Source organism: Pteronotus mesoamericanus, unplaced genomic scaffold, assembly GCF_021234165.1.
Source record: "Pteronotus mesoamericanus isolate MK-2021 breed Mesoamerican mustached bat unplaced genomic scaffold, CSHL_Meso_final contig_35, whole genome shotgun sequence".
Taxonomy (NCBI): domain Eukaryota; kingdom Metazoa; phylum Chordata; class Mammalia; order Chiroptera; family Mormoopidae; genus Pteronotus; species Pteronotus mesoamericanus.
Window position 1 is genome coordinate 2,034,315 of NW_026555139.1, and position 27,087 is coordinate 2,061,401.

The following is a 27,087-nucleotide window of genomic DNA, read 5'->3' on the forward strand; positions in this document are numbered from 1 at the left end:
TGAAGTTATTATTGATAGGTACTTATTCACTCTTTCCCTTTATACCTGTCATCCTCTATTTCTCACTCTTTTTCTTCATCTTCTTAAAGCAGTCCCTTTAGCCTGTCTTGTAGTGCTGGTTTGGTGGAGGTGTATTCTTTTGGTCCTCTTTTGTCTGAGAAATTCCTTTCTTCACCTTCCATTTTAATTGAGAGTCTTGCCAGTTGGAGTAGTCTTGTTTGCAGGGTTTTGCTTTTCATTACTTGGAATATTTCTTGACATTCCTTTCTGGCCCACAGTGTTTCTGCTGAGAGGTCAGCTATTAGTCGTTTTGTGGTTCCCTTGTGTGTTACTAACTTTTTTTCCCTTGCTGCCTTTAGGATTCTGTCTGTGTCCTTAATATTTGCCATTTTAATTATGATGTGTCTTAGAGTGGGCCTCATTGGATTCTTCTTGAATGGGACCCTCTGTGCTTCTTGGACTTGTGTGACTTTTTCTGTCCTCTAAATAGGGAAGTTTTTCATCATTACTTTTTCAAACAGGGTTTTTATCTCTTCCTCTTCTTCTTCTCCTTCTGGTATCACTATTATATGGATCTTATTACATTTCAGGTTGTCCTGTATTTCTCTGAACACTTCATTCTTTTTGTCTTTTTTCATTGTCTTGCTCTTTCTGGGAGCTTATTTCAACCTTGTCCTCCAGCTCACTGAATAGATCTTCTGCTTCATCCAACCAGATTTTGATTCCTTCTACTGTGTTCTTCAATTCAGAAATTGTATTCTTCATTTCTTCTTGCCTCTTATTGATAGTTTCTATGTCCTTTTTCATGCTGACATAGTTTGCAGTAAGTTCCTCATAGTTTCCCTGTACTTTGTGGTAATTCTTTCTGAGCTCACTGAGCTCATTGAGCTTCTTTAGAACCATTGTTTTGAACTCAATATCTCATAGTTCACTTGTACCTATTTCATTTATTTCTCTTTCTGAGGATTCTTCCTTTCCCTTCTTTGTCTTCTTATTATTTGTGAGACTCTTCTTTTTGCTTATCCTTCCTAAATTGATCTGTCTTGACTTTGTGACTTTGTGGTGTGAACTTCTATGGCAGGAGACTGCCTTTTTTTCTTTCTTTCTGGATTTGCCTCTGTTGATATCATCTCTTGACCCCCACTTATCTTAGGCAGTCTTTTTAGACTTCTGGTAATCTACTGTCTGTGTTTGTGTCCTTCAGTTGTTAATCTTGTCATTGTGCCCTCAGCATTTCAGGGCCACCAGAGTCCCTCCTGTGGGTGGGTCTGTTGTGTCCTTTCACACTGTTGCCACTCAGGGGAGAGTTTGTCTGAGCAAGGTGGCTGCTGCCGTATGTGGGGAGAGTCCGCTCTGGGATCCCCGCTTGCTACATCCCAATACCTCTGTCTTTAGACTTACCTCAAGCATCTCTAGACCAGTCTGCATCTCTTTAAGCCAGGGATCTACTATCTATGATTGCTGCTCTGACTCAGTGTCCAAGCCAGTGCAACACCAGGCCGGAGCCAATTATACTGGGAACATCGCTATTGTGTCCTTTCATGCTGCTGCCACTTGGGGGAGTGGTCTGCCTGAGCACAATGGCTGCTGTCTTATGGGAGAAGAGTAAGCACTAGGATCTCCCAGGCTACTCCTTCTGTTCTCTCCCTAATGTCTCTGTTTCCAAACTCTCCTCAAGCATCTCTAGAGCACTCTGCATCCCCTTCAGGCAAAAACCTACTCTCTGTGACTGCTACTCGGTACTCAGTAGTTGAGCTTGCCCACAACCTGGGTCTGGGCCAAACTTCCTATGGTCATGACTATTCTGTCTTTTCACACTGCTGCCACTCAGGGGAGTGGTCTGCTTGAGCAAGATGGCCGTGGTGGAATTGGGGGTGAGCCAGCATGGGGACCATGCCCTCCACTTTCTCAGTTCTCTCCCCAAAGCGTCCCTCCCCAGTCTCTCCTCAGTCTGCTCCAGCCCACTCTGTCCCCAACTCCACTGAAGCCCAGGGTAAGTGGCTGCCATTACAAATTTTTGCATTGTCCCATTAAATGGCTCTTTGTATCTCTAGCCACCTGTCTCTGGCAGAGAGCACCCTGCCAGTTTTCATAGCTGGCTGTTATCTGTGTACTTTTTGTCCTCTGGTGCTGTAGCCTGGAGACCCCCACCTATGGTTTAGACCCTGCTCTTCTCAGGGGAATCCAACTGGCCACTTCAATATCTCTCTGGTGCTGCCGCCTGTGGCCACTTAGTCCACCTTCTTGAGCCTCTACCTCACTCCTTATGAGTTACGTTGTGCTAAAGTCAATTCGTCTGTCTGTCCGAGGGTTTAAGGCTCCTCTTTTGCTATTGTTCAGTTTTTTTCCAGGTGATTTTTCCACAATTCATTTTTAATTCCAGATTGGTCCTGGGAAGAGGTCAGTGTGACTTCTGCTCAATCCTCCACCATCTTGAAATCTTGGTTTCTTATTTTTAAACACACTACACTGGAAAAAGAAACAGAGATACCAAGGGGTCCCTTTGAGGGCACAAAGTTGAATCCACAGTTTTTATAGAAAAAAGACAAGTGCTTAGGTGTAATCCACAAATTAAAATCAGTTATTTATGCAGGATTGCCATGATTCTACTCACGGTTTAAATATATGCAAGTAAAGCCTTTTAACTTTTATGTCCTTTCAAAGCCTCTCTTTTATTTTTTTGTAATTTTATCTTTTCTATGGCAAAATTATCTTATGACCAATTAGTTATGTGGTGAGAATACCGGTGGCAAAAATGTTTGTGAAGGCTACCTACTGGGAATTACCCAACTGTGAGAGATGACAATAGAATGGAGGTCCTAGGTCCATTTCTCTTGCCTTCAAGATGTTACATCTGGCATCCAACTTCCCTATTATCTGGATACTACATTTCCAGTTGAATTCTTCCTCCACAGTCTCTGCCTCTCCTCCAGGGAGTTGACCCTGTTTTTTTCACCTGGGTCAGCATTAGGTTGGTTTCCCCTTCTGAAGGAGGTCTTTTCTCTGCCTCACCAAATCCATCCCTCCTCTAGATCCAAGCTAAACTGGGCCCTCTCTGCTCTGGCTACTCAAGAGACTGAGCATGTAGAGTAAGAATTATTTCGGTGGGTTTCCTTGTGTGCTGACCATCTACCTGCTCCAGCACACAGTCTTCCTGGAGCCAGGAATACAACTATCATGCTCATCACTCTGCCTCCAGGGCTTGACCTGGTACTTGGCACAGGACAGATACTCAGGCACCTCTGATGAATGACTGGCCACAAGACATTCCACTGCGTGTCAAGAAATGTGCACATATTATCTCATAAGTTCTTTTATCAGTCCTATGAGGGAAGCGTTGTTCTTATTCCTAATTTACTGATGAGAAAACAGGCTCAGAGTAACTGAGGGAGTGATTCCCAAACCTGGATGACTATCAGAATCACTTGGCAGCTTTTGGAAATAAAGATTTCTGGACTTCTTTCAAGAACTCCTGAATCAACATTTCTGGGGTCTAAGTATTTGTAATTTCTAAGATGTTACCATGACCTTCTGATGATCAGTAGAGTTTGGGAAGGACTGAATTAGGTATTACTCAGGTTGCAAAGCCAGTAGGGGAAAGAGTCATGATTTTCATTTGAATAGAGCTGGCCCCAGACTCTCTGTCTTCCTGCCATAGAACTTGTGGTGTGAGAGAACCTCATTCTGTCTTTGGGAAAATAGAGCCTCTCTCAGGTTCCAGGTCACATAGTGAGTCAGTGTTAAAGGAGAGCTTGGAATCCAAATCTTTAACTCTGATCCAATGGCTTATCACATACCCTGGGCTGCTTTCCAGTGTACACAGCCATAGCAGTTGTTCTTCACACCAGAATTAAAGCAATGGTTATAATTATTTTTTTATTGTTTTATTTTTTTAATTTTATTTTAATTTATTTTTTCAAATACATTTGTCTCTGCCAATCTCCCATCACTTTCCCTTGCCCCTTTCCTCCTTCCCTCCCTCAGCTCTTCCCCTTTGGTTTTGTCCATGAGTCCTTGCTATATGTTCCTTGACTTTCCCCTTCCCTTCCTTGCCCTGACCCCCCCACCTCCTTCCTTCCCTCTTGTCTCTGTTGATTTCTTTTCCTTTCAGTGTTGCTGGTCTTATTGTCCTTGCATCTTTGTATTGTTGGTTAGGTTCCACTTATAGGTGAGATCATATGGTATTTGTTTTTCACCCCCTGACTTATTTCACTTAGCATAATGCTCTCCACTTCCATCCATGCTGTCACGAAGTTTAGTAGTTCTTTTTTTCTTTCTGCTGCATAGTATTCCATTGTGTATATGTACCATAACTTTTTGATCCAGTCATCTACTGATGGACCTTTAGGTTGCTTCCAACACTTGGCTATTGTAAATTGTTCTGCCATGAACATTGGGGTGCATAGGTTCTTTTGAATTGGCATTTTGGGATTCTTAGGGTATAGTCCCAGCAGGGGAATTTTAAAATATTTTATTTACATGTAAAAATTAAGCTATTGACAAATATAAGAGTACAGAAATGACTGCTATGTCAGAGTTTTAGAGGCTAGTCATTTTCAAATGAAGTAACAGGTCTTAATGTGTCACAGTGAGTTTGGTCTTTGGGTTGGGAATGGTCCTGTCCATCTTCCCTTCTCAGGGGTGCATGGGGGAGGGAAGCAGGAGGGAAATGGGTGAAGCCATGCCTACCTCCTCTGAGGAGAGCATTCTGAGTACTGGGCACCATGTCATTAGCTGTGCCAGGAGGTGGAGTCAGCCCAGCTCTCACTGAGCATAAATGCAGTATCTATGCATATGTTAGAAACCAAGGCATGGAGATGAGGAGAGTGCCTTTTCTGCTCTGCGGAGTGCATACTCTGACAATTCTCTAACACAGCTAGAAGAATAATTGGAGGTGTTTTTGATCCACAGTGTGAGGATAGCATTTAGGATGACTGACTGAGTGACCAGAAGGTACCATCTGTGCAAAGATCTGGGGAGTGAAATCAAGTGCAAATATGTGAGTCGGGTGTTCTGTTTTGAAGAAGAGCCAGCCTGACAGAAAAATAGACTATCTGACAGAGAACAATTTCTGATAAAAATCACTTGTACTTACTTTTGGAGATTTTTTGGCTGCTTTAGTTGTCAAAAGTGATTCCTTTTTTAAACTTGATTTCATTGTTTATTTTGATTTTTTTTTTTATTTTTGTCTGCCTGGCATCCATCCCTTTTTTTTTAGTAAAGAAAACTCCTCTTTTTGCTTTGGCAAATATCTCTCTTCATTTGGTAGCTTTCTGGTGGGACTGTCATTTGTGTTTTCCTGACTCACCTCCATCTCTGTTGACCAATTAAGGAAGATGTGACCCAGGCCAGGCCAATTCAAAATTATCACGGTGGGTTCAATTAGTATTTCTCTGACAACTAGTCACATTTAGCATGTTTTCATATGTCTATTGGACTTTTGTATGATCTCTTTGGAAAAGTATCTACTCAGATCCTCTGCCCATTTTCACACCTTCCAGAATAGCTATCATCAATCAATCAACAAACAAATGTTGGCAAGGATGTGAAGAAAAGGGAACCCTTGCATGTTGTTGGTGAGAAAGCAGACTGATGTAGCCACGATGAAAATCAGTATGGAATTTTCTTAAAAGATTAAAAATGTGCTTACCTTACAACTCAGTGATTCAACTTTTTGAGATTTATCTTTAAAAATTGCACCCTTATGTTAATTACATTTTTATTTATAATAGCTCAGCTATGGAAGCCACCCAAATTTCCATTAATAGAGGAGTTGGTAAAAAATCTGTGGTACATATATACAATAGAATATTACTTGGCCATAAAAAATACTGAAGTCTTATCACTTTGCAACAGCATGGACAGACCTGGAGGGTAATATGCTCCATAAAATACATCAACCAGGAAAAGATAAACAACATATGATTTCACATATATGTGGAACCTAATGAACAAAACTGATACAGACATATATACAGAGAAGAGGTTCATGGTTGCCAGAGGAGTGTGGGTATTAGGCCATTGGTTGAAAGAGGTGAAGGAATTAAGAAACACAAATTAGTAGTTACAGAGTAGTCATGAGAAATTAAGTAAAGCATAGGAAGTACTGTCAATAATATTGTGATAACTATGGTTAAGTGTCAGTTGGGGAACTGAAAATATTTAGGGGAACACTATATAAAGTATATGACTGTATAACCACTAAGTTGTATACCCAAAACCAATACAAAGTCAATCAATCAATCATTCTGTCCCAAGAAGTTTTGACTGACTGAATAAACTGAATGTGTAACTGCATCGAGATTGCATTCCCCTTGATGGCTACACCTGGAAGGCACAGACCATTAGTTCATTATCTTCACACCTCAGAACTATCCTTACTTCTGTTTATATGGATGCCTGGTACCTCAACTTCTAGTTCTATTTTCTGTAATACAAAATGTTTTTTGTGTTTATAATCCACACTTGTTTTCTGTTGCTAGCCACCAAAGAACCCCAATGATGCTTGAGGCTAAGGAATATGCTCTTAATTCTGAGGATGTTTTGGTGTAGTTGAAAGTTACCATTGGAGGATTGCATGGTATTTTTTCTATGCTTTGGGACATAATCTGGCAGAAATATATATAATGAATAAGAATGGAGAATATTAAAAAGTCAAGGCCATTCAATTTCAAAACCATTTTTATCCATGTCTTTGTTCTATGTCTTCATTTAACAGTGAAGAATTTCTAATTAAATAGATCCAGACCCTCTCTTTCCCTTCCCTTTATCCTAAAGAACTGATTATCTAGTAGGGGATATAGTTAAAGTACTAATCTTTGATTTATCTGAGGAGAGTTTGTGGTGCTATTCTTAATTTCACAGGACTTTCTATATCACTTTCCTATATAGTTAGTTCAATTGTTTTATAATTTTACACGCATTTGTCTGTCTTCCTTACCAGACTCTGAGCTCCATAAAGGTAGCCTGTATGTTTATTTGTTTACTTTTAATTTTTGCACCCTCCCTCCCAATGCCTAACTCAGGGCTATGCTCATATGAGTAACATGTGGTCAATGAATGAATGGATAAGAGGATGCATAAGACTTTCAGGCTAAAAATTAAAAGAGGCTGGATAATACACTGACAATGCACAAATATGAGGTACAACCAGGACACTTGCCATAATGAGTCAGAGCACTAGGCAGGTTTGTGAGTGTGATGTCAAAAGATGGGAAATTTAGAGATGGAGTCCAGCTTCAGCAAGGCACTCTGTTTTTCCCTGGTCATGTCTTTGCACAGCCTGGTCCACCTTTCCATCTTCTCCAGCTCTGATCTGCCTCCCATAGATTTTTGCTTTTGCCACATGTCTCCCTTCTCAAATGGCTTTTTGTCTTTGGTGTTTTAAAGGCTCTTCCTTAAACTCTTTTAGCTGTGGGGTACTTCCATATAGTGCAACTTCATTTCTCAATCAATTTTCATGAAGAGATAAGTCTATCTTACTATTTCTTCATCTCTGGCTCATTATTTAATGTAATATAGACTGGTTACAAATGGGGACTGTTCCCTTCCCCCATACACACCACATCCACAGTTTCAGACACTGCCCATACCTGCAGGTTGAGCTCTATCCCAGCTCTGAGATCAAGCCTGACATAAAGCAAGAAGTATTTGAATCCAGTCCCCAGAGAGCTCAGACTCAGTTCATAGTTCACTATATCATTCTCCTGATCCTGTGCCTTTGCTTAATTTTTTTGTGTTTGAATCTCTGTCTCATTAACCTCTCAGATATTCATGGCTTATAATTGCCAAGTGGCTAGGAGTGAAGGTCAGAGGAATTGGGAATACCAATGAAGCCCAGGGCTTGAAAACTTATTTCTAATAAAGTAGAAAAATAAAGAAACAAGGAAGTTTAACACTTCTTCAGTAAAATGCATCATACTGACTCAGAAATAGGCCTTGGAAACCCATTGCACAAGTTCCAATCTGGCTCTACTATTTATTGCTAACTTGACTGTAGGCAACCTCTCTTAGCCTCAGATTCTTTATCTGTGAAATGGAGACAATAGTAGTGTATTAACTGAAATTATTTCTGTAAAGTGTTTAATAGAGTTATTTGCACATAGTAAGTACTTAACATGTACCTTAGCTATTGTTATCATCATCATCATTATCATTACTTCCACAACTACTCACCCATCCTAGTCTTATTTGGTCTTTATGATCGCACAAAGTTTCACAATCCCACGTGGTGGAAGGCACAGTCAGGCATCTCTTCTTCAGTACAGCAGGCCTGACTTTGGTGCAGGCTGAAGATGGCAGAAGTTCATCTCTGCCTACAAAGTGAGACTGAAAGAGAGAAGACAGCATAGAAGCCATTGTCTGACCAAGGAGCTTTGAATAACCCAAAACTAAATGGTCATTTGAGAAGATATTTTTTAGGAGAAAGAGATTCTTACATTGATAACACAGATTTTCTTCACATGTTTGCTCAGTACTGAAAGAATCCTTAATCTCACCATGAAGTTGCAAAGCATAAGAATGTGTTGAAACTGAGAATCCAGGCAATTATAGTTGCTCACCTGAGCCCACATCTTGTACCTGGTGGAGGGGGGGGCTTCAGCTTTTTGACAAGATTATAGCAATTGTACACTAATCTCAAATTGTGTAACCTATGCTTGTCTAACTTTTAAAGGAGATATAGAAAACTAAACACTTCTTAAATCTGTCACTGAAATTAAATAACTAATCTTGAGTATTAATCACCACATGCAAGGATTTTGGTTGCTTTTAAGACTTCCAAAATGCTACTGCTTTTCTAAAGATATAAATAACACAGATAGGTATGTCATATATCACTACTACCATTTTATTCATTGTAACAAAATTTTAGCTCATGGAATAGAGCAAGAAATAGAAATTAAAATTGTCCAGATTGGAAAGAAATAAGCAAAATTGTCTTTATTTGCAGACAATTTGATTGCTTATATAGAAAAATCTGATGGAATCTACAAAAATACCTATTAGAACTAATATATGAGTTTATCAAGATTGCAAAAATCAATTTCATTTCTATATAGTAAGAAAATATCAGCAACTAAAATTAGAAAACAATTAGAAAATTAGAAAACACCAAATTTTAAAATAGAGATGAATTTGCCAAAACGTGTGAAAAATCTTTACTTACAAAAGAACAAAAGTCGAGAAAAATTAAATAAAACAATTGAGAAATATGTTGTTCATTAAATCAGAAGATAGTATTATTTAGACATCCATTCCTCCCAAATTAATCTATAAGCAGTGAAATTTCAACAAAAAATTTCAGTAGGATTTTTTTTTTAGGAAATTATACTTTGAATCTAAGATTTGAGTAAAAATGATAGACCTAGAGTAGCCAAAACAATTTTGAAAAAACCCGACTTTGAAAGTTGGAGAACTAATAGCATTTGATTTAAAGACACAATGGAATACTACACAGAAGAAAGAAGGAACTCCTGCCTTTTGTGACAGCATGGGTAGAACTGGAGATTATTATGTTAAGTGAAATAAGCTAGGCAGTGAAAGACAAATACCAATTGTTCTCACCTATAAGTGACGGCATAAGAATTCCACTGTTTATAGATTAAGTTGGAAGGAATTGACATCTAAATAATATTGTCTTCTGATTTCATGAACAACATATTTCTCAATTATTTTAATTTTTTTCAACTTTTTTTGTTCCTGTGTAAGTATAGATTTTCACATCTGTTGACATATTCATCTCTATTTTATAATTTGGTGGTATTGTTTTCTAATTTTAATTGTTGATTTTTTTGCTAGTATATAGAAATAAAATTGATCTTTGAAATCATGCTAAACTCATGTATTAGTTCTAATAGGTATTTTTGTAAATTCCATCAGATTTTTAATATAATCAACAAAACAAACAAATGAACAAAAAAGAACCAAAGTCATGGGAATGAAGAATAAACTGACAGTGACCAGGGGGGAGGGAGATGGAGGATGGGGGGAGAAATAAGGATCAAGTCAAGGAACATGAATAAAGAACTCATGGGCGTGGACAGTATGGGGGGAGGTTAACTGTGGGAGTGAGGGGATGGGGCCGGGGAGAACAACAGGGCAAAAGGCAGGGCAACTGTAACTGAACAACAATGAAAATATATTTTAAAACCTACAGTAATAAAAACTGTGATATTGGCATCAAGATAGGTAAATAGATCAATGGAACAGAGTCACACAATAGAGAAGCACACAAATGGGCAGTTTACTTTCAAAAAAGTTACAGAGACATTTCTGTGTAGAAAGGATAATTTTTCAACAAATGGGGCTGGAACAAAGAATATCTATATGCAAACTAAAATAAACTTTTATTCTTGTCTTATATCACAAATAAAAACTTAAATAAAATAGATCATAGGCTTATACATGAAACCTAAAACTATAAATATTTTCAAAGAAAATATAGGAGAAAATTTTTAAGAACTGAGATGCAGCAAAAATTTTTAAAAGAAAAAAATGGATAAATTGGTCTTCCTCAAAACTTAAAATTCTCTTTAAAAAAGCATTGTTAATATGATCTCACCTATAAGTGGAATCTAATCAGCAAAACAAACAAATGAACAAAATAGAACCAGAGACATGGAAATAAAGAACAAACTGACAGTAACCAGAGGGGAGGGGGGAGGGAGATAACAGGGCAAATAAGGAGAAAGGTCAAGTCAAGGAATAGACATATATAAAAGACCCACAGAAAAAGACAACAGTGGTAGGGGGAGGACTGTATATGGGAGGTGGGGTTGGTGGGGCAGGGGAGAGTAATGGAGGGAGGAAATGAGGACAACTGTAACTGTACAACAACAACAAAAAAAGGCATTGTTAATTAAATGAAAAGACAAACCACAATCTGGGAGAAAATATTTGCAAATAAAATATCTAAAAATAAATTGGTATCCAGAATATATAAAGAGTTCTTAAAATTCAATAGTAAGAAAAAAAAATAACTCAATGGACAAAAGATTTGAAGACACATTTCACCAGTGTAGGTAAGAGGATATCAGTTAAGCACATGAGAAGATTCCCAATATTCTAGAGGAGTGCAATTTAAATGAAAAAGACTGAACATACCAAGCATAGGCAGGAATGTAAAAGAAACAGAGCTCTTCTACATTTTGAAATTAGTTGGCAGGTTCTTGAAAGGAAAAGAAATCAACAGAGACAAGAGGGAAGAGGGGGCAGGGAAAGGGAAGGGAAGGGGAAAGTCAAAGAACATATAGCAAGGACTCATGGACAAAACCAAAGGGGAAGAGCTGAGGGAGGGAAGAAGGGAGGGGGCAAGGGAAAGTGGTGGGGGGGGGAGGCAGAGACAAATGTATTTAAAAAGTAAATAAATTTAAAAAAAAGAAAAAAAGAAAAAGTTAAATATATATCTCTAACATGATCCATCTATTCCATTCCTATATATTTACCCAAGAGAAATAAAAGCATACTTTCATACAAAAAATTGTAATTAAATGTTTATAGAAATTTTATTTGTAGTAGCTCCAAATTAGAAGTAATATAAATGACCATCAACAGATTAATGGATAAACAATCTGTGGCATATACATACAATAGATTACTTTTCATCAATAAAAATACACTTGACAAATGCAACATGTGTGAATCTCAAATTTTAATACTGAGGGAAGTAAGCCAGACAGGATGAGTACACACTCTATGGTCCATTGATTTTCATCCTGCATTCCGTCTCACTCTATGTTTTATGCTTCCCCCATTACTAATTCTCTAAAGACAGTGATATATTCAGAGTAAACTTTCAGTTCCTTAACTCTATGGCACTTTTTTGGTGCCTCTGAGAAATTTTGCTGAAAATTTAACTTCCCTATTTTACAAATTTCCAAGCCCAAAAGAGATCTCAAAAGAACTCTACTCAAACCAGGAATCAAGATGGAAGGAGTGAGTGGAAGTCACACTGACCTCTTCCCAGGACAAATCTGGAATTACAACTAATTTGTGGAGAGATCACCTGGAACAAACAACTGAACAATATCGAGAGGAGCCTTATAAACTTGGACAGATAGAAGAAAAAGCTATACCACAACCTAACTGATAGTGGAGGAGTGCGGTGGAGAATTGAGAAGGCTGACTGGGCCCACCCACAGGCAGCAGCACCAGAGGGATATTTAAACAGCCAGGCAGATCACCCTGAGAAGAATGGGGTCTAAACCATAAGCAGGGATTCCCAACATACAGTGCCGGAGACCAAAAGGTAGACAGATAACATCCAGCTGTGAAAAGAGCAGGCTTGCTCTCTGCCAGACACAGGAGACTGGAGACGCAAAGAGCCTTTTAAAGGGCCAACACATAAATTTTTATTTGCAGCCACTTATCCTGGTCTCCAGTGGAGGCGAGGGTGGAGTGGGCTGGAGATGCCTGTGGAAAGATGGGGAAGGAGGCTTTGGGGTGAGAACTGGGAGAGCGGCTGGCAGAATCTCAGTGCTGACTCATTCCATTTACGACAGCAGCCATCTCACTCAGTCAGACCATTCCCATGAGTGGCAACAGCATGAGAGGACACAATAGCCCTGCCTGCAGGAGGGACTTGGTCCTGATCCGATAGTGTTAAGGCCTTGCTGCTGAGTACAGAGTGGCAGCCACAGAGAGTAGATCCCTGGCTAAATAAGGTGCACAGTGGTCTAGAGACGCTTGGGGAGACTCTGGAGATGGAGGCATTGGGGAAAGAACAGAGAGACTGGCTGTGGAGATCCTGGTGCTGACTCCTCCCCCATACAGCAGCAGCCATGGGGCTCAGGCAGACCACACCCCTGAGCAGCGGCATGAGAAGACCCAATAACCCTGCCCACATGAGGGACTTTACTCCGCCCTGTGGAGTCTCTAAGCCAGATTGCTGAGAGCAGAGTGACTAGATTAACAGATGAAGGAGATGGCCACAGACAGTAGATTCCTGGAAGCCTCAAACAGACTGCCTAAGATCAGACAGGGTCAACATCTGACATCATCAAATGCAGATCCAGAAAAATCAGGCAGTTCACACCACAAAGTGAAATCAAGACAGATCAATTTAAGAAACAAAAGAAAAAAAGAAAAGTCTCAAAAATAATGGGAAGACAAAGAAACACCCCTCACTTGAAGGGGAAGGAGGAATCCCCACATAGAGAACTAAATGAAATAGAGGCAAGCAAACTATCAGATATTGAGTTCAAAATAACAGTGCTAAGGATGCTCAATGAGTTCAGTGAGCTCAGAGAGAATTACCAAAAACTGCAAGGAAACTATGAGGAACTTACTGCAAACTATATCAGCCTGAAAAAAGACATAGAAATTATCAATAAGAGGCAAGAGGAAATGAAGAATACTATTTCTGAATTGAAGAACATAGTAGAAGGAATCAAAAACAGGCTAGATGAAGCAGAGGAATGAATCAGCAAATTGGAGGATAATGTAGAAAAAAGCTCCCAGAAAGAGCAAGACAATGAAAAAAAGACTCAAAAAGAATGAAGAGGTCTTTAGGGAAATGCAGGACAACCTGAAATGTAATAATATCCATATAACAGGGATACCAGAAGGAGAAGAAGAGGAGGAAGGGGTAGAGAACTTGTTTGAAAAAGTAATGATGGAAAACTTCCCTCATTGGAGGAAAGCAAAAGTGACACAAGTCCAGGAAGAACAGAAGGTTCCATTCAAGAGGAACCCAATGAGACCCACTGTAAGACACATCATAATTAAAATGGCAAATATTAGAGGCAAGAAGAGAATTCTAAAACTAGCAAGAGAGAAACAGGTAGCAACATACAAGGGTGCCCCGGTATGGCTCATATCTGACTTCTCAACAGAAACACTACAAACTAGAAGGGAATGGCAAGAAATGTTCTAAGTAATAAGAAGTAAAGGCCTTCAACCTAGACTACTCCACCCATTAAAGCTCTCATTTAAAAAAGAAGGTGAAATAAGGAGTTTCCCAGACAGAAGAAGGCTAAAAGCATACACCTTTACCGAACCAGCTTTGCAAAATATGCTAAAGGATCTGCTTTAAGAAGATGAAGAACAAAAGTCTGTGAATACCCCGTTCCTTTCACAGTCACCTATACTTGATATTGCCTATATTTTTAATACTTACTAATCTGATTGTGACAATGATGTTATTTTAATTGTTACTTTATTATTTGTTGAAAGTAAGCCTATTTTTGTATATTTCTTCCCTACTTATGTTATTTTTAAAAAGCTTTAAATGACTTTTTGGTATTCTTTATCCATTTTTTTGATTAAAGGTTTGTACAATTTTTCCCCTTAAACCACCCCCCCAAAACTATTAGCCCTTTTTCAGATGTGTTGCAAATGCTTTCCTATTCTATTACTTGTCCTTTAGCTCTTTTTATATGTATATTACTATATAGTCTTAAATGTTTAATATAGCCATAATGTCAATATTTTCCTTCATAGCTTCTGGCTTTGAATATATTACATTAGGGTAAAAAAATATTATTTTGTATTTTCTCCTAAAACTCCTTAGATTTTACATATTGATTAACTCACATGAATATTTTTTGTATAATGTGTGAAATAGGGCTCTATATTTGTTTTATCTCATGTAAAAGTGGTCCATACACTTTATTTGTTGAATAATCCGTATTTCCCACATTGATTTGAAATATCAATTTAATCATACATTACATTGTTAGACATATATACATTTGTTTCTAGAATGTTCATTTTAGTTCATTTATCTACTTGATTATTTCAGTGCTGGTGTCATTTTGTTTTAATTGCTGAGACTTTATAAAGGATTTAAATTTTTTATTATTTTATAATGGATTTTGACATTTAAAAAATAAATAAATAAAATCAATCTGCATTAAAGAAAAAAGAAATAGAGAAACAAAGAATGAAATCCTACTTTTTGCAACAACATGGATGGAACTAGAGAATATTATGCTAAGTGAAATAAGGCAGTTGGTGAAAGACAAATACCATATGATCTCACCTATTAGTGAAATTTATTCAAGAAAATAAACAAATGAACAAAATAAACCACAGGCATGGAAACATGTAGCAGACTGAAAGTGACCAGAGCGGATGGGGAAAGAGGACAATGGTGGAAAGAAGTAGAAAGGACTAAACAAAGAACATGTATGAATGATCCATGGACATGGACAACAGAGTGGAAATTGACAGAGGGAGAGGGGAACAGGGTGGAATGGGTGGAGGAAGTCAAAGGGAGAAAAATTGGGACAATAGTAATAGAATAAACATGATTTAAAAATAAAAATAATAAAAAAGAGAGAGAAAAAAGAACTCTACTCAAGAAATCCAATATGAGATTATCAAGGAAACAAACTAGGTGTATTTCCCACATTGCTGCACCAATGAAGTAGAAGCTTCTCGAACTACTGTCAGCACTCAACTTCCTAGGATGGCTAAGTTGTCATAGACTGGTGTCAACTTGAACAGAAAACTCAAGTAAACCAGTTACCCCCACCCACTAAAGGTACTTTCAGTTCTTGTTGCCTCTCATCCTGTTAGTTTTAGTCTTGGTTGTAGGAAGGCTGAGGTTTCCTTGAGGCCATAAAAGCTTCTCCAAAGTTATTAATGGAATGATATTCACATTTTCCTTTGGATTTTTGCACAACTGCCCTTATACTCACATCTTCCTTGAGGGGGCTCAATGTCCCTGAGCAACTCAGGCTTAAGTGAAGATAGATGTTTCTTTTTTAGCAGCACAGCCAAGGCAAGTCCACATCATTTAGACAGGGCTGTATTGCAGTTAAGGATCATTTAAGGAAGAGAAATATGAAGAGTCACATGAAATTGAACGGTCTAGCTCCCCAACTCTGGATGCTCAGAGGACATTTGCATTTAAGCTCATTTTTCCTCTGGAATCAAGGATGTCCAATCTTTTGGCATATCTGGGTCACACTAGAAGAAGAAGTGTTGTCTTGGGCTACACGTTAAATACATTGTGATATGAAATCACAAAAAATATCTCATGTTTTAAGTAAATTTATATTGTGTGTTGGGCCACATTCATAGCCATCCTGGGCCACATGCCATCCACAAGCTGTGGGTTGGACACTCCTGCTACATGGTAGGCTCTGTCTCTGTGCTCCATTGACAGAAAGAAGCACACATTTGGTCATTGACCCTTCTAGGTCCAGAAAGCAGAGTGAGGTCCTTGAGATGCAGAGGTCCTTTATCTGCCTTAGTAGAGAGTGGAAGTTCTTATTTCCTTTCCGATAAACTCTTTCTTCCAATTATTGAATTTGGGAATTCACATTATTTTTACCCACTACTGGGAAAATCTCATGTAAACACTGTTGCCTTTCAGTCCTTTTCATAATGAGCAGGTTAGAATTGAATACAGAGGGGAAAAAAGAAGGCGGAGGACTGAATGGGAGTCACGCTGACCTCCTCCCAAGACCAAACTGGAATTGTGACTAAATAGTGGAGAAATGACCTGGAAAATAATGGAACAATAGAGGGAGAGGAGCCTTGGAGCTGTGGACAGACAGTGGAATCAACTCTCATTCATCCAAATGGGTGAGAAGTGCAGAGAAGGCTGGAGAGGGTTGGCTGGGCTCCCACAAGCACCAGCACCAAAAGGACATTGAAATGGCCAATTGGATCCCCCTGAGAAGAACAGGATCTTAACCATAAACAGGGACACCTAGACTACAACAGCTAAACCCAGGAAAACGCAGACAAAACACAACCCTGAAAAGCTTCAGGGCGCTCTCTGCCAGAGACAGGTGGCTGGAGATGCAAAGAGACATTTAAAGGGCCAACGCAAAAATTTGCAGTGGCAGCCACCTTCCTTGATCTCTGGGTAGAGGCAGCAGGAGAGTGAGCTGGTGCCTGAGGAAAGATTGGAGAGGAAAACTTTGTGAAGAGAACAGAGACAGTGGCCAGTGGAGCCCCAGTCATAACTCACCTCCCACTCTGCAGCTACCACCTCACCCAGGCATAAGAGAATCAATTAACCTGCCTTTTGTGTGCTCCGTGAGCAGTAATTGCACATGTGGGCTAGAGGCTAAATGCAGACTGGCTGGGGGAAATGGAGGATCCCTGACCAAAGGGGACACACAGCTGCATATAAACCCTTGAGGAGAGACTGGAGATGGAGGGGTCGGGGGAAGAACTGGAGGATTATCTGAGATCCCTGAAGCAGAGTCCCTCCTCATTGCATAGTCCCCATTCGTGCAGGCAGGCCACACCCCTAAAGAGGCAGAAGGGAGCCCAGGAGCCAGAAGGTGTGCGATTACAACACAGTCCACAGAAATAGTGGATCCCCAGCCGAAGGGGTCAGAGATCTGCTCAGAGACCCTGGGGGAGAGACTGGAGACAGGATTAACTGGAGAGTCCCGGAGCTTCTTCCCATTTCCATAGTTTCCATTTTGACTGACTAGGCCACTCCCTCAAAGAGCCAAAAGCAAAGAAAGCACACAATAGAAAACCCTAAACTCACCAGTGCCAGGGCTCAAGCGTGGCTCCAGGAGAACATGAGGTAGGGCAAGTGCTCTGGTCCTAAGCTGGGTGAGCGCGCTCAAAGAACCAGCATGAGAGTGCAGAGCGATCCACAGAAATAGTGGATCCCTGGCCAAAGGGGTTACACAGCTCCCCAAAGCAGGAGTCAGACACAGACAGTAGATTCCTGGAAGCCTCAAATGACCCAAGGTCAGATAGGGTCAACAACTGACATCATCAGAGGCAGACCCAGAAAGAAAAGTAAAGAAAAAATAAATTAATTAATAAAAAGGCCCACCTACTACCATAGAAGTTTAATCCACAAAGTCAGGAAATCTAGACGAATCAATTGAAGCAGAAGCAAAAATAAATAAATTAATTATTTAATAGACTCCCGCAAAAATGGGAAGAATAAGAAGTTCCCCCGAAATGAGTGAAAAAGGGGACTCTTCACAGAGAGAGCTGAATGAAATAGAGGCAAGGGAGCTATCAGATATTGAATTCTAAACAATGGCTCTAAGGAAGCTCAATGAGCTCAGGCAGCTCAAAGATAACTATGAGAAACTGCAGAGAAACTATCAGGATCTTACACCAAACTATATTAACCTGGAAAAAGACATAGAAACTATCAAGAAGACACAAGAGGATATGAAGAAAACCATTTCTGAATTGAAGAACACAGTAGAAGGAATCACAAACAGGCTAGATGAAGTCGAGGATCGAATCAGTGAGATGGAGGATAAGGTAGAAGAAAGCTCCCAGAAAGAACAAGAAATGGAAAAAAGACTCAAAAAGAATGAAGAGGTGTTTAGGGAAATGCAGGACAACCTGAAGTGCAATAATAGCTGCATAATAGGGAAACCAGAAGGAGAAGGAGAGGAACAAGGGATAGAGAACAGCTTTGAAAAAGTAATGATGGAAAATTTCCCCAATTTGAGGAGAGAAAAAGTCTCATGGATCCAGGAAGCACAGAGAGCCCGTTCAAGAGGGATCCAAGGAGGCCCACTCCAAGACACATCATCATTAAAAGGGCAAATATCAAAGACAAAGAGGTAATCCTCAAGGCAGCAAGGGAGAAACAGAGAGTAACATACAAGGCAGCCCTGATATGGAAAGGAGCTGATTTCTCAACAGAAACACTTCAAGTCAGAAGGGAATGGCAACAAATATTCCAAGTAATGAAAAGCACGAGCCTACAACTGAGGCTGCTCTACCCAGCAAGGCTCTCAATTAAAATAAAAAGGGGGGATAAGGAGTTTCCCAGACAAAAGAAGGCTAAAAGAATACAGCTCCACCAAACCAGCACTACAAAGTATGCTAAAGGGAATGATTTAGGAAGATGAAGGAAAAGAGTGAGAAAGAGAAAAACACAGGTACAATGCGAATAAATGTATAGGTTTCTATCAGTAATAACTCTCAATGTAAATGGACTACATGCCCCAATAAAAGACACAGGATAGCTGAATGTATAAGAAAACATGACCCACACATATGCTGCCTACAAGAGACCCACCTCAGAGCGAAAGACCTACATAAATTGAAAGAGATGGAAAAAAATATTCCAAACAAAGGGTCAAGAGAAGAAAGCAGCAGTTGCAATACTTATATCAGACAAAATAGATTTCAAAACAAAGGCCATAAAAAAAGACCCAGAGGGACACTTTTTAATACTTAAAGGAAGACTCGATCAAGAAGACATAAACATTGGAAACTTATATGCACCCAACATAGGAGCACCCAAATATATAAGGAAAATATTGGATGACTTCAAAAAAGATAGAAAACAACACACTGATAGTAGTGGATTTTAACACCGCACTTTCAAAAATGGACAGATCTGCCAAACAAAACATCAACAAGGATATTGTGGAGCTGAATGATGCACTGAATCAAATAGACTTAACTGACATATATAGAACCTTACATCCCAAAGAAGAAAAATACATATTCTTTTCAAATGTACATGAAACTTTTTCAAAATAGACCACATGATAGGACACAAAGAAAGCTTCAGCAAATTCAGGAAAATTGAAATAACACCAAACTTTTTTTCGGACCACAAGGGTTTGAAGCTAGAAATCAATGTCAAAGAGAAACTTCAAAAACTTGCAAACTCATGGAGACTGAACAGTAGACTATTAAACAATGAGATAAAAGAAGAAATCAAAAAGTTTCTGGAAACAAATGAAAATGAACAGACAACAGTCCAAAAACTATGGGAAACAGCACCCCTGAGAAGGAAGTTCATAGCAATACAAGCCTACCTAAAAAAGATAGAAACATTTCAAATAAAGGACCTCACACCACAACTTCAAGAATTGGAGAAACAACAATAAATAAATCCCATAGCACATAGGAGGAAGAAAATAGTCAAGATTAGAGCAGAACTGAACGACATAGAGACAAAAAGAACAATCCAAGGGATCAACCAATCCCGGAGATGGTTCTTTGAAAAGATAAATAAAATCGACAAGCCTTTAAGCAGACTCATCAAGAAGAAAAGGGAGAGGACCCAAATTAATAATATCAGAAATGAAAGAGGAGAAATAACAACTGATACCACAGAAATACAAAGGATTGTCAGAAACTACTATGAACAATTATATGCCAAGAAATTTGAAAATCTTGATGAAATAGACAAATTCCTATAAAGTATAACCTTCCAACACTGAAGGAGGAAGAAACAGAAAGCTTGAACAGACCAATAACAGCTGGGGAAATTGAAGCAGTCATCAAGAAACCCCAGGCACACAAAAGCCCGGGACAGGACGGTTTCACAGGAGAATTTTCAAAAACATTTAAGGAAGAGCTAACCCCTGTCCTTCTCAGACTATTCCAAAAAATCCAAGAGGAGGGAAGACTCCCAGACTCTTCCTATGAGGCCAGCATCACCCTGATCCAAAACCAGATAAAGACCATACAAAGAAAGAAAACTACAGGCCAGTTTCAGTAATGAACATAGAAGCTAAAATCTTCAACAAAATATTGACGAACTGCATCCAGCAGAACATTAAAAGATTATCCACCATGATCAAGTGGGATTCATCCCAGGGACGCAGTGGTGGTTCAATATACGCAAGTCAATAAATGTAATACATCAGATAAATAAAAGAAAAGACAAAAACCACATGATCATCTCGATAGATGCAGAAAAGGCATTCAATAAGGTACAGCACCCATTTATGATCAAAGCACTCAGCAAAATGGGAATAAATGGGGCATTCCTCAATATAATAAAGGTCATATATGTAAAACCTATAGCCATCATCATACTCAATGGGCAAAAACTGAAAGCTTTTATGCTAAGATCGGGAACACAACAATGATGTCCGCTTTCACCACTTCTTTTCAACATCATATTGGAAGTCCTAGCTACAGCAGTCAGACAAGAAAAATAAATACAAGGCATCCAAATAGGGAAGGAGGAAGTAAAACTATCATTGTTTGCAGATGACATGATAGTGTACATAGAGAACCCTGTAGACTCCACCAAAAAAGTACTCAACCTAATAAGTGAATTTGGCAAAACAGCAGGATACAAAGTCAACATTCAGAAATCAAAGGCATTTTTGTACACCATCAAAGAAATAGAAGAAGAAATCAGAAAAAAAATACCACTCGAAATAGCAACAAGAAAAATAAACTCCCTAGAAATAAATTTAACCAAGGAGGTAAAAGACCTGTTTGCAGAAAATTATACAATGTTGAAGAAAGAAATTAAGGAAGACACAAACAAATGGGAGCATATACCATGCTCATGGATTGGAAGAATTAATATCATCAAAATGTCCATACTACCCAAAGTAATTTATAGATTCAATGCAATTTCCATTAAGATACCAATGATATATTTCACAAAAATAGAACAAACATTTAAAAAATTAATATGGAACCATAAAAGACCCCATATAGCCACAGCAATTTTGACAAAACAAAAAACAAAAAACAAAAAACAAAATAGGAGAGATCACAATACCGGACATCAAACTATAGTACAAAGCCACTATACTCAAAACAATCTGGTACGGGCACAATAACAGACCCATAGACCAGTGGAACAGAATAGAGAGCCCAGAATTAAGCCCAGGTGTATATGGGTAATAATATTTGATAAAGGGGGCAGAAGCATAAAATGGAGCAATAATAGCCTCTTCATCAAATGGTGTTGGGAGAGCTGGACGGCTACATGGAAAAAATTGAAATTGGATCTTCAGCTGACACCATACACAAAAATATACTCAAGATGGAAAAAAGACTTAAATATCAGTCACAACACCATAAAAATCTTAGAGGAGAACATTGGCAGGAAACTCCCAGATATCCCACGCAGCACTTTTTTCACCGATTATGTCTCCTAAAGCAAGGGACATAAAGGAAAGAATAAACAAGTGGGACCTCATCAAAATAAGAAGCTTCCACATGGCTAAAGAAAACATCCACAAAATGAAATGGAGACAAATGTATGGGAAAATATATTTACTAATGATTCCTCAGATAGAGGTTTGATCTCCAAGATATATAAAGAACTCACACAACTCCACTCCAAGAAGACAAATGTTCCAATCAAAAAATGGGCAAAGGACCTGGGCAGACGCTTTTCCAAGGAGGAGATACAGAGGGCTCAGAGGCATTTGAAAGGACGCTCAGCATCACTATCCATCAGAGAAATGCAGATCAAAAGCACCATGAGGTACCACCTCACACCAGTCAGAATGGCCATCATAAACAGATCCACAAACAACAGGTGCTGGCAAGGCTGTGGAGAAAAGGGAACCCTAGTACACTGTTGGTGGGAATGCAGACTGATGCAGCCACTGTGGAACGCAGTGTGGAATTTTCTCAAAAAGCTGAAAATGGAACTGCCTTTTGATCCAGTGATTCCCCTGCTGGGACTATACCCTAAGAATCCCAAAATGCCAATTCAAAAGAACCTATGCACCCCAATGTTCATAGCAGCACAATTTACAATAGCCAAGTGTTGGAAGCAACCTAAAGGCCCATCAGTAGATGACTGGATCAAAAAGTTATGGTACATATACACAATTGAATACTACACAGCAGAAAGAAAAAAAGAACTACTATACTTGGCGACAGCATGGATAGAACTAGAGAGCATTATGCTAAGTGAAATAAGCCAGAGGGCAAAAGGCAAATACCATATGATCTCACTTATAAGCGGAACCTAACCAACAATACACATATGCAAAGAAAATAAGACCAACATCACTGAATGGAAAAGAAACCATCAGAGGCAAGAGGGAAAGAGGGAGAGGTGGGCGGGGGAAAAGGAAGGGAAGGGGAAAGTCAAGGAACATATAGCAAGGACTCATGCACCAAACCAAAGGGGAAGGATTGAGGGAGGGAGAGTAGAGAGAGGACAAGAGAAAGTGGTGGGGAGAAGGCAGAGGCAAATGTATTTGAAAAAATAAATAAAGTAATTAAAATAAAAAAATAAAAATAGAAAAGAATTGAATACAATAAGCTTGATATTTATTACCTTAACACTTGCATCTCAGAGGCCCAGGGCCATATCACAGTGGACGGAAGAGTAACAAGGAGTGCCGTGAAAAAAAAAAATATCCACATAACCAAACAAGCAAGTCTTACTCTTTATCAGCTTGAGGGGACAAAGGCAGTCACATTTATATTTGTTTCCCATTAACACTGGATTTCTGTACAATGGCACACAGTTTCTTCTCCTATTCCTCTTAGCAGGGAGGTTTAGTGTTGCCCCGGGACTTTGCTCCACAGACATTCCCAGGAATTCTGAAAGAGAGCATACTCTTGACTTTGGTGTCAGACCAGGCTGTCTTCACAACTTGTCTTGGGTGGGGTGAGCGTTGGTAACTGAGACCTGAGCTCAGAGGGCATTCTCCCTGCCCACCCCTACAAGGCTTGTTTCCCCAGGTCTTTTTCTTCCAGGAACTCTGTCCATCCCTTTCTAAATCCATAGAAGTACAAAGATACTGGGGGAAAACAAATCATAATCCAATGTCAATGGCAAATCCAAGTAGGCCTTGACCTCCAAGTGTGACCAGAAAATTTCATTCTGAATTGGAGATCCTTGACCAGGCCAGAGCCTAGTCTCCCCAATGACTAAAGAAAGATGATCCTCTGTTGCTCTTTAGGTTTGGTTCTGAAATCTGAGCAATGGCTGGAAGGTACTTCTTCCAGCAGCCCATTTTAAGAGAATTATCTGAGTTCCTAACAGTTGGCCACCTCAGCAAAGGAAACAGTTAAAAAAAAAAAAAAAAGTGTGGTAACTTTCTAAAGAAGGAAAACCTGTGGGTAGCAGTGGAAGGCTCTCCTCTGCATCCTCAGTTCAGCAGGTCCTGACACTGTTCTCTGCTTCTTTTCAAAGTTTGACGTAGTCTGATTATATTCCCTCCTTTTCTATACATATCTAACTAAACCCTACAATTATATTTAAGACAGAACCAATATGAGATAACTGAGAACGTATGCCTGTTTGTGGAAGGAATTGCTAACTAAGGCAATGTTTTTGGAGCTGCAGAGCTGCACGGCCCTTTGAGCATCCTCAGAAGTTTCAGGCCAAGGTTGGCTTCACCTTCATGGCCTGCTGCTGCTTGAGAACTTCTGTTAAATCCCCACTTTGGAATTACTTCAGGTGATTGTCTTGATACTAGTGCTTTCAAGCTCTAAGTAGTGAAAGTGTTTCCTTAAGCCGTAAGGATATGTCAAGGCTTCTTTTCTCTCAAGGTAAAGTTACAAACTCTCTTCTTGTTGGTTTGTCTTTATCAATTTTAATTTGCTCCAGAGTTTAAAACCTCTTCTGAGTCATTGTATATTTTAATTATCAGTTGTTAATAAATATCATAGGAAATAAGAAGAAATCAAACAAAAATCTCAATACAAGCATTTATAGTCATCAGAACTTTGAAAACTAGTGAAATACACATGAGATTTTTTTCAGACTTTCAACTAGCTAGGGGGTATATTTGAAGACTTCAGTCTTCTCAAAAATAAATTATACTCCTGTCCCCCTTTTAAGCAAGACTGAGAACACAATGGACTGAGGAATTCCCAGAGCACGTCACAAGTCTTCTCAGGGGACTTATACATTGTGGATTTTAAAATGTCTTGGAAAGAGTTTTTCAAAGTCATTGGAATTACAGCTGGTGGAATGTACTCAGGGTAAAAATAAGCATCCTAACTAAAAAACAGCAAGAAGAAGCTGGGATTGAATTTTGCCCTGAGCTGAAGGGGAGGTCTAATGCCATGGCTACAACAGCTATAAATGGTCCAGAGCAGAAGTTAAGGCTGTCAGGGGCTTTATTAGAGAAAACTGTGGATTTGACCAAAGAGAAACTATATATACAGCCTTTCCCTCTCTTTCCCTCATACTTTCCCTCTCTTTTGTACATCCTTCACTTACCTCATCTCCTACAGGCCAGAATCTGCAAGAGTATGGCAGGTACCACATCAGGAAGAACTGCTGCTATAGAACACACCATATAAAGAAAGCTGCTGTGAGTACCCTCCTGCATGGAAAACTTGGTGTTGTGATGAGGTGAGCAGTGACCCACCAGAATTTGTACATTAAAGCCCTATCCCTAGTACCTCAGAGTGAGACTATATTTGGAGACAGGGCCCTTAAAGAGAAGATTAAGGTTAAATGAGGTCATCAGGGTGGGGCCTAATCCAATAGCGCTGTGTTCTTAAATGAAGAAAATATGTCAGGGACACAGGCAGGCACAGAGAAAAGGCCAGATAAAGACACAACCAGAAGTTTCCATTCTCAAGCCAAGGGCAAAGGCCTAAAATAAAACCAAATGTACCAATACCTTGGTCTTGGATTTCCAGTCTCCAGAACTCTGAGAAATGAACGTCTGTAAAGTTCCCTGAGCCTGTGGTACTTTGTTATGGCACCTGAGCAGACTAACATAGGGCCCCTCTTTCCTCACAGCCTGGCTCTCTCTTCAAATCCGGAGCCACCAGAGGGGCCTTCGGATCCAGTGCAATACAAGAAAGAAAACATGGGACCAGGGCAGCCAGGGAGGGGGTGACTAGTCCAGCCCTCTTCTTGGAAAGTCCTCTGTTTATGGTGGGTCTGTGGACAAAGCCTGTCTTTTCTGGGAACATTAAATAAGGAAAGGCCTCAGGTGTCTCAGGAATGCTCAGTTTGGAAGTCTCATATTAGCGAACAGACTGAAGTTAATTAACATTTGGCCTACAGGTCCCTCAAGAGGGAAAACTTTCATGCTCCTGACAGGCAGCAAACAGTGGAAGAGAATAACCTTGAGTCCCACTCTCAGCCCCACCATGCTCCATCTCACACCCTCTGGTTCCAATGTCCTTGTATATGTATTCTGGATTGTTTCTATGCCAGCACTTCTCAGATGGAAATGTGACATGAATCACATAAGGTTTTGTTAAAATGCTGATTCTGATTAAGTGGGTTTGGGTAGGACATTGCCAACAAGCTCCCAGGAAACACTGATGTGGCAGGAGGTTCATTTCTCCACGCTCATTCTAAGCAGCACCTGTGCCCCTCGTCTTACCCTGTACTCCACAAGCACTTATAATTCCTAATCCTCCAGGCTCTGGGCTTAATAGGATGGCAATATTAATCACAGGTCATCTTGATGAAAAGAGCTTGTCTGAAGCCAGATCTGCTGGAGTGGGATGAAAAAAAAACAACTCACTAACAATATGACCTTAAATGAAAGTCTGAACAACTTAGAGACTTAAGTTTCTGTTTTTGATTTTTTCTTTTTCTTTTTCTACAAAATGGGTCAGTAGACCTACCTCATGGAGTTTTTGTGATGATTGATGAGATAATGTATAAAAATCCATAGAATAGGACAAGGAACAGGAAAAATACTCAACAAATGTTAAACTTTTTTTTCCTTACCTGCACACAGGAAACTCACAGTCCATGGGAGAAAGTCCTGGAAACAAAATTACCATGATAAATGCACTAACTGAAATTGAAATGAAGCCACATGGGGGCAGGTGATGAAGGTCTCCTCTCCCAAGAAAAACCTGGTCTTTAACTGCACTGCACATCCCATCATCCAGGGTCCTGTCCAGCCCAAGGAGGTGATCACAGCATGTGTAAAGAGTGCCCAGCTTGAGTTAGGCTTTGTCCCAACTGCTGGGCATAAATGGGGGGCAATACTCAATCCTGTCCTTAAGGATCTGAGTCTGTTGCAGTAGTCAGTGAGAAATGTTCTGACAGATAAGAACCCTGGGGCACATGGAAAGGGTACTTCCTGCTGTTTCTGGAGAGGAGGAGCTCATTTCCTGGAGAAAATGCATCTAAACTGAGGCCTGGGAACAGAAAGATTTAGTCAGGCTGTGTGTGTGTATGTGTGTGTGTGTGTGTGTCTGGGTGGAAGACATGTTTCCTAAGATAAATCTAAAACTAATCTTAATACTTAGGTAACCTTAGACAAAGAAGGAAAATTTGAAGTCTCTACGTGCCAACTGAGGAAGCTTGATGGTTGGAGATATTTGGGGTGGGCTCGAGGTCTCACCTCCATGCAAAGTAGGAGACAGGATACTGGACTGTACCTGAGGAAAGCATCTAGAACTAGGTCCCTACATAGAGCCTAGAGCCTCAGAGAGCTGTCCCTTCCATTTGATAGAAACTAACATACTCAATAG

General features: G+C 39.6%; 1 long non-coding RNA gene across 1 annotated transcript; it reads right to left on the reverse strand.

The window, feature by feature from the left end:
- Positions 1-1,330: 1,330 nt before the first annotated feature.
- On the reverse strand, positions 1,331-23,063 carry LOC129073181 (uncharacterized). Its single transcript, XR_008529419.1, has 3 exons — positions 22,955-23,063; positions 8,176-8,328; positions 1,331-2,469 (listed from the first exon to the last, which is right to left on the reverse strand). It is a non-coding gene; the product is annotated as an uncharacterized LOC129073181 (long non-coding RNA).
- Between the last annotated feature and the right edge of the window lie 4,024 nt (positions 23,064-27,087).